Consider the following 9,089-nt stretch of genomic DNA (forward strand, 5'->3'; position numbering starts at 1 on the left):
AGATCCATCAGTCAAGTTACAATACATTCTTACGGATGGGTAGATAGCAAACATCTTGATGAATGCTTTGATGAAGAGTAAGTTTGTATTCTTCAGGGATAAGTTGGGGGTTGTGCATAACACCTTCCTCACTAAGAGGGAGTGTTGAGTTTTCTGTAGTTCAAAAGGTGTGTTTGTGGAAGTTGCTTAAGTGCAGCTCGTGTTGGATGTTTGGCAAGAGGATATTTTCTATTTTGTAAATAGAATGTTTCCTAGAGTTGTGAGGTTATTACCAAGAACAGTTTTATGTGTGGATAGTTTAAATTATGTAAGGTGAGTTTCCTTTCTCTCACTTCATCTAAGGAAAGTTCCAGTTTACATCATGCAAGGAATGTTTCTCTTAGGATGTTTTGTGTAAGGAAAGTTTTACTTCTCTTACATAATTGATGTTTCATCAAGGCTATATATCTAAAATCATTGTAGCAACTAGGATGAGATTTGAAAGAATGTTTGCTCTAGAAGTTGAATAGAAGATTCAATATTTGCATGTTTTTCCCCGCATTGGGGATTCCTGGGTATATCGATGTTATCTGTGTTTGTGTGATTGGTTTCGTGTGAATTTTCTTCCACTATTCATTATTGTTAATTAACTTAGTGTATTAATTGTTACAAATTAGATAGTTTCTATTCTATGATATTTGTTGGGTTATAGAAACCTAGGTAACAAGATTGAAATTTGGATCTCCAAAACCAGCAACATGAGCTAACTTTCATTATGTTGCAAGTGTTACTAATCTTGTTTCAGTTTTGAATTGCTTGAACAATCTTAGTGATTAAAAACTAATTCCAGAGCTATTTTACAATTTGTGTTTAAGAGCACGTTAAGTTTCACATCTCTATGCACAAAACGTCTTGGTTGTCAGTTTCAATGTCTGCTTGGGTTGCCTGGTTTTTCTCTACTTTGAGTTTATCACATTACACTCATCTTCTCACTTCTAGTTTGCATCTATTCTCAGGTTCAATGTGGTTTGTGGAACCCGAACTCCTTATATATTATGGACAGGGGAACTTTATCAGATTATGTAGTTGGAAATGTTGTGGTAGACATGTATGCAAAATCTAGAAGCATAAATAAGGTACGAGAACTGTTTGATAGAATGCTTCAAAGAAATGTGTTCTCATGGAATTCCCTTGTTGAAAAGGCTTTAGAAACTTTCAAGAAAATGCAATTGTTAGCTGTAAAGCCAGGCTAGGCAATCTTTGCCAACATCTTCCCAGCTTGTGTCGAATGTGATCTTTGGAACAGGGTATGGACATCCATCAAAGCATAAAGGAGAGAGGTATTTTGTTAGATGTATTTGATTTATGATCCAAATGTGAATGCAAATGAAAAGAATCATAGGCTTTAGACTTATTTAATTGTTCACCAGAAAAAGTTATATAATACATCTTTATATTGTTTTAAGCACTATTGACCTTATTTTTGTGAACATCAACCCCCAAAAATTAAAAAAATAGATAAAATTCAAATAATACAATTAATTTACATCCAAATGCATCCATCAATTCTAATTGGAATGGACAAGACTATAATTTTTTATAACCTTACCTAAGTTGTCAATATTACTCTCCCCTTGCTCAAGGTTCAAGTTGCTTTATTTTAACCATCTTATGAAAAGAGAAAAAACAAACCCTTAAAAAATTAGAAAATCATGCTTATCTACAATGAAACTGAGAATATCTAGAAGATCATAAATTTTAATTTGGAAAGGAAGTGTGGAGAAGATTGCTTAAAATATGGCACTTTCTACAATATTAAAATCTCAATTTTTGATTGATAAGAAATAATTAGAAAAAAATAGAAAGAATATATTAATAATCTAATGATATTTATAATATTATGTCATATCTTATCAAAATTCATTTGTTGTTAATGGACTCTTGATCTCCTGGTGAAGTTGAATGGTTCTTAATAAGCCCATTAGATATCAAGTCTTGTTGGGATTGTGCTTGGGGTAAATTTGGCGAAATAGTTACCCCTTACCTAATAAAAAATATCATTTGCTAATTTTTAAAACTATTGTGGATAAGGGGCAGTTATCTTAGAATTGTCTCTTATGTTGGATCAGTTGGTGTATAAGGATAGGGTTGTATAGTACTCTTTTCTTGTACTTATTAGTACTTGCCGTTAGGCAATACTATTGTAATGAAAATTCATTCGTTGTGTTTATATGGTTATTAAAAAACATTATTTAGACCAATGAAAAGCAATTATTTTTCTTTCTTTAATTTTAAAAAAAAAAATTTATAGTATAGATGCACATTTGTTAACATTATAATTTACAAAAATTATTTTTGTTGCAAACGATTGGCTAATATCTTTTTGCCTCTTATAGGCGGGTTCTAGGAACAACCCATAATCTCAGGTTTTAAATCAGTTTATTTTTAATTTTTTCCCAAACAAATCAATTATTAAAAGTTTATTTTTACAACTTAAAAAATAAAATAAAAATAATATATTATTTTAATAATAATCAAAATCTTATATATTCCCTTTTTTAGTACTTCAATAATATTTTAATGAAAATTCATTTGTCATGTTTAAATGGTTATTAAATAAAATTATTTAGACCAATAAAAATAAAATATTTTCTTTTGTTTTATATTTTTCAACTTTTTTCTATAATATAGATGCATGTTTTTTAACTTTATAATTTACAAAAATTATTTTACTTGTAAATGATTGGCTAATATTAGTTACAATAAATAAATATTTCTAATAATTATAACAAATATTATTATTAAACTAAAAATTATTAAGGCAAGTACTGGCCACTATGTGGCACTTGTTTTGTTTTGAATAAATTTTTATCACTCTTCGAATTAAAATTTTCTACAATCTAAAAATCTTAATTTTTAATTAATAAAAATAAAAAACAAGTTAGATATGATATATGAATTAGTGATATTTTTCAAAATTCAACTGATTAATTTTGAAACAAATTGGTTGACTTATATTTTATCGTAATAGTTCATAAAAATCTCTCTTATAAAAGATAAAATAAATATTAATTATATAAAATCTAATATATAAAAACTCTAAACATATAACTACCCCATTTAATAGAAATTAAAAAAAAAAAGCATTAAATGAAGGATAACGTGCCTTAGGCTAGACATAAAACCTAAAATATAATAAATATAAACATAGAACTACTCATTTAATAGAAAAATAAAATAAAAAAAATATTAGCATTTAATGAATGATAACGTGCCTCATATATATTAATCCAATTGCAGTGGGCCCTACTCATCTCCATTTCACACGTTGACCAACTTTTGCTTCACAACTGAGCAAATTACAGAGCCCAAAGCTGCTATAAATACACCACAGATTTGCTCTCCTCCTGCACAGAAAATTTCAGTGAGATTGAAGGAAAAATGGCTGAAAATGGCAAGTGAAGATGAAGTTAAGCTTCTGGGCTTTTGGGCCAGTCCATATGCCCTGAGAGTGATGATTGGGCTTGAAGAAAAGGGCATAAAATATGAGTATGTGGAGTAGGATTTGATGTGTAAAAGCCCCCTTTTGCTTGAAATGAATCCTGTGCATAAGCAGGTACCTGTTCTTATTCATAATGGCAGACCTGTGGCTGAGTCTGCCATTATACTGCAGTATATTGATGAGGTATGGAGCAATGGCCCTGCTTTCTTACCATCTGATCCATATGACCGTGCTATGGCTCGATTCTGGGTAGATTTTATAAGTAAGAAGATATGTAACGTGATTAGTTTCGTAAATTTTTTGATTTAGTGTTAAAGGATTGAAAGGTATTGAATTCTTTTTTACTATAATCTTGATGTGATCGTTTTAGAGAGTTAAGCTTTTGGATCGAATAAGATCCGATCTTTTGAATTTTCTTTGTGAACTGATCAACTTCATGTTCCAATTGAAAATAATTTAAGCTTATTTAATTTTTTTTATAAAAGATAATAAATTTCAATAGCTGAAGGAAATCCATTAGATCTAGAAGAGCAGTTTTTGGATTAGATTGTGTAATCGTTTTTGCAAAAACTGCTACACAATCTAATTCTAAAACTCCTCTTCCAAATTTTTATAACTGATTTTTTTTTTTTTTAATTTTTTTTTTTTTTGGTTGAATACCAGTCCTACTTTATTGTGGGTAAAAGAAAAGTAAAGTGTCTTTTATAGTCCACAATGCCAGTCATCTATGTATGGGTCTACAGACAGGTTAGAGCCTTATGGGACTACCTCATACTCCTTGCGGGGGATACCTAACTGCACTACAAACAAACCCTACTTTTTTTAATAGTTAGGTACCTAACTGCACATTTTTATTATTTTTTAATAGCTATATTTTTCTTCAGATTTATTATTCAGGAGGAAGGCGCATATTCCTTGGTAAAGGGGAAAAGCAAGAAGAAGGAAAGAGAGAATATATAGAATCTTTAACAATATTGGAAGAAACTCTTAAAGGAAATGATTATTTGGGAGGAAATACTTTTGGTATAGTAGATATTGCACTTGCCCCACAAATATTTTGGTTCCCTACATTTGAAACTCTTGGAAATTTCAAGATTATAACTCAGGATAAATTTCCAAACATTTTCTCATGGATGACGAAATGTATGGAGAGAGAGAGTGTGAAGAAAGTACTCCCACAACAAGAAAGATTGCTTCAAATGGCAATTGAGTTTAGAAAGTTTTTTCTAGGGGAAGTTTAGTAAACTTCTTCACAAAAGTTTATTTTTTTTGTAGTGCATTGAGTTGCATCAAAGTATTTGTGATTTTGTGCATGCAAAAGAGATTTTCAGTGTATCTTCAATTTGTTGATGTTCCTAGAAATATTTCTAATTTGAGGTACATACCATGACTTTATCCCCAATAATAAATTCCTTCTATCTTTGTTTTTTATATTCTTATCTTTTGTACATATTGTTCATTATGTCCAAGTTTACTTTGACCTAAATTTGTACTCTTCCTCTGTATCTAGAAAATTATTTTGCCTTTGTGCCCCTTTTATTTTCTTTATTGGTCTCTCTAAGTTTTGTTACTTATCTAGGTTGTAATCCAGTCACAATTTCAAATGATGTATTCTCTATGCTTCTATTTACTAAATTGTTGTATGCAAACTCTTCTTGCAATAAAATTAGATCGCAATTTCTTGGTTTATTTTCTACAAAGTATCACTTGACAAGTTTCCCAAACTCTTGTTTGTCACTTTCTTTGTCCATCAATCTATAGATGGAGTGATAAACTAAATTTTAGACTAGTCTTCATCTTCTTCCATAACATTTTCCCAAAATATCCCATGAATTTTGCACGTCCCTATTTGAGAGTATGCTCTATGATAGCCCATGCAATCTCATAATATCCTTAAAAAACAAGTTAGCAACATGTATAATATCATGGTTCTTACAAGGAATAAAATGTGTCATCTTGAAAATTTTGTTTACTACATATATATAGAATCGTGTCCTCTCTATTTTTTGGGTAGCCCTAATATTGAAATCCATACTTATATCCTCCCAAGGTTTCTCTAAAACTATTCAAGGTTGATATAATATAGTATTCTAATTGATCCCCTTCACAACTTGATTTAAGTCTTGAAATCTTGAACAAATTTGTTACATCCTTATATATTTGAGACCAAAAATAATGTTTACTTACCAAATCCATTGTCTTATCAATTTAAACGTGTGTTTCAAATTTTCTAGTATGTTTATCATTGACCAAGTTCTCCCTCATTAAGCTCCTATGAATGCACAATAGCTTTCTTTGATTAGAATGCTATCTTGAATGAAATAATCTAACCACTTACTAATGTAGGAGCATCCAAGGGTTAAGGGTAATGTTGCATCATCCAAAAATAATGTTTATTCTTAAATCAATTAAGGTTAGGAAAACAAAATTAAATGCAAGCCACTATAGGTTTCCATGTACTTAGGAAAGTGTCCAAGTGGACATAGGGGTTGAAATTATCTAATATGTGTGTCCTATGTCTAAAGAAAATTATTTGTTATGAGTGGGCATATATTTCTATCATTTATAATGTTAAATCAATAAAAACCCCCATCTTGGCATATATTTTGGGAAGGGGAAGAGTCAAGCTTCCACATGTATTGAGTGGTTACAAAGATAATAGGAAAAAGGTACCTCCTTAGGCGCCTAAAGGGTAAAATTGAGGAGACAACACCATAGGTGCCCTTTTGGAGAAGTTAAAGATTCATATATTAGTTGTGTTGATTTTCTTGATGGCCACGTGTTGTTAATCAAGACAAGGAGTGACTTTTCCAAGAGGCACCAAAAAATCTATAAATTGAGGATTGAGCTAGTTGTTTCATCATTTAATATTGAGTCCTTCTTTCCAAAGCTTGAGAAGAAAAACTTGTAGCTCCAACTTGCAAAGTTGTAAAGCCTAAGTGGCTAATATTTTTTAATTACTGAATTTGTATTTCATTTTATTAAGAAATAGAAAGAAAGTTAGTTCTTGCAAATTTGTGTTATTTTAATTGTTATGATATGCGTTGTTGGGTGTAGTTACCCTTCATCAATGTATCAAAGCACGTTTTTGGGTGTTTAAGGGGGTTCCCCTACATCATGGTATCAAAGATAGGTTGTTGAGTTTGCAAACAAAGTGTCGAACATGAGGCAATAATGCATTAGGGTCTATCAATAGAGTGAGTGATTTGTTGCAGAGCCAATGTTCTTGAGTGGGCAAATAGACTACCAAAGTCGAGGTAGACTTACACCAGGGTGTGTGGGTAGTGTGTGACCCATGTATTTAAGTGTGTAGACAGAGTGTCAGACGTAAGGTGGTATTGCACTAGGATATATGGTGGAGTGAGTGTTGAAAGAGGATCCACACAAAGGAGTTGTGGAGCAAGAGTTCCTAAGTGTGTAAATAGATTGTTGAATGTGAGACACTTTACACTAGGACATGAGAGTGTTGAGGATTTAAGAAGTTGAAGATAGAAAAGAGGAACAAGAAAATGACCTTTGTCATTACATGGATTCTAAGTATTCCTATACTTGAGAGAAGAGATAGAGATTAAGAGATAGAATTAGAGAGGAGATGATAGATATGCAATAGTAGTTGAATGATATAAGATAAAATATTGAAAAGAGAAAAGTAGAGAAGACAAGAAGCGTGGGTAATTTTTTTTCTAGTGATGTTTTGATTGTAGGGAAGAAGGAAGATGCAATAGAGTGCCCTGTATGTGGCACAAAAGAAGAGGTCATATTAGAGCACTTAGAAGGTTTGATAGTTGATGGAGATGAAGAAGAGTTTGTAGTAGAGACATGTATTTTGATAAAATTTGCACCAACATTATTGATAAAGTTTCTACAGAAACTTGCTAGTCCATGAAAATATATTTTCTCTAATATCTAATGCTATAGTTTATTCAACAATTTTTCTTACTTTTTTCTAATCCATCTCCGATCCTTTCACATTAATGACAAAACCAAAATATACTAATGTTGTCCTCATGAAACTACATTTTTTTAATGTTTATCAACAACTTCTCTTTTTTCAATCTCTAAAATACTTTCCTAATGTGCCAAAAATATTCTTCTTTAGTCCTAGTAAAAATAAAAATATCATTCAAGTAAACAATAACAAACTTATCTAGTAATTCCTTCAATACCCCATTCATTAGCCACATGAATGTACTTGGTGCATTAGTTAGTCTAAAAGGCATAACTAATCACTCATAAAGGTCCTCATTTACCTTGAATGTAGTCTTATGTTCATCATCCTCTTTGATTCTAACCTAATGATACCCAATTTCTAGCTCAATCTTTGTAAAGTAATTTACACCTCTCATATAATCTATAATGCCACCCATCCTTGGTAACAAGAATAAGTAATTGGTATTGTTCATGTTGATAACTATTAAATCTATGTACAAACTCGACTCTACATATTTCTTCAATGTTAATACTATCGATGCCGCACATGGACTTAAGATTTCCTTGATCAATTATTTACTTAGTAACTCCTCCACTTGCCTATTTAACTGCACATTCTCTATTGGCATAAACTTGTTCACCTCCTTATTTAGAAAATTAGCTCTTTGTATCATGTCTATATGATGACTGATGCTCTGGAATCGTGAAAAATCCTTCTAGGACATTCCTTAATATAATATCATGACATTCTATCAACAATTCAAATACTCTCTTTGTAGTGGTTATTCTTCCTTGTGATATTTTAGTATTTTTTGAACTTTGGGTGTCGCACATCCTTGGAATCAATGTAAATAACATGTTTTCATATCTCAATTTATCCAAAAATTTCTCCCATCCACCAAATAGACTCTAATATTATTGAGCACTACTTAGATTACATTTTTCTTCCCAAGGTGTCAAGATGTGTTTTTTGTCATTTGAGGTTCATAGTGTAGGTATTATTTCACCATCATGAATTGTCTTCCTCTCATATTTCCATAGTCATCCCAAAAATATGACACACATTTGTTGGCATGATATCACATAACACTTCATTGTTGTAATATCAAAGGTAAAATTTAACCAAACATTGTCCACTTACAAGTATCCTAGGTTCATCTTGAATCCATAAGATCCCATATGGGTTTGGACATAATTTTATCCTTTTCAAATTCATATCATTCATCATTTTCTTAGAAACTAGATTGGGTGTACTATCATTAGCAATGATGACTTTATAATGCTTACCCTATACTTTGTATTTTGTTTTGAATAGACTTTTCTTTTATATTGGATCCTTGGGTGTTTATGCCTACAACAAAGCTCTCCTTCCTACTAAATGTGATGATCCAATAGGTTCTTCCTCTATATATATTTCCCTTACACTTATCTACTCTTTTTCTCACACTCCCTTGGTGGCATTCAAATTCCCAATGTCCATCCTCACACTTGAAATAAGATCCTTTGAAGGACCTCTTATCAAATCCCTTGTTACATCTCTAATATCTAATTCATTATGGTATATATTGTTGTCTTCTTTATTATCGTGGTAGGAAATTTTATCATTCCTCCCTCAATGATAAAAATTATTGTCTCTCTTCAATACAGTATGGGATTTATTTTTTATTATGTCTAGTAT

The 9,089-nt window shown here is 31.0% G+C and overlaps 1 pseudogene; it reads left to right on the forward strand.

Annotated features, from left to right (window-relative positions):
- Nucleotides 1–3,430: 3,430 nt before the first annotated feature.
- LOC131855888 (glutathione S-transferase 3-like) lies at nt 3,431–4,722 on the forward strand (annotated as a pseudogene).
- The last annotated feature ends 4,367 nt before the right edge of the window (nt 4,723–9,089 follow it).

The sequence above is a fragment of the Cryptomeria japonica genome, chromosome 4, assembly GCF_030272615.1.
Source record: "Cryptomeria japonica chromosome 4, Sugi_1.0, whole genome shotgun sequence".
Lineage (NCBI taxonomy): Eukaryota > Viridiplantae > Streptophyta > Pinopsida > Cupressales > Cupressaceae > Cryptomeria > Cryptomeria japonica.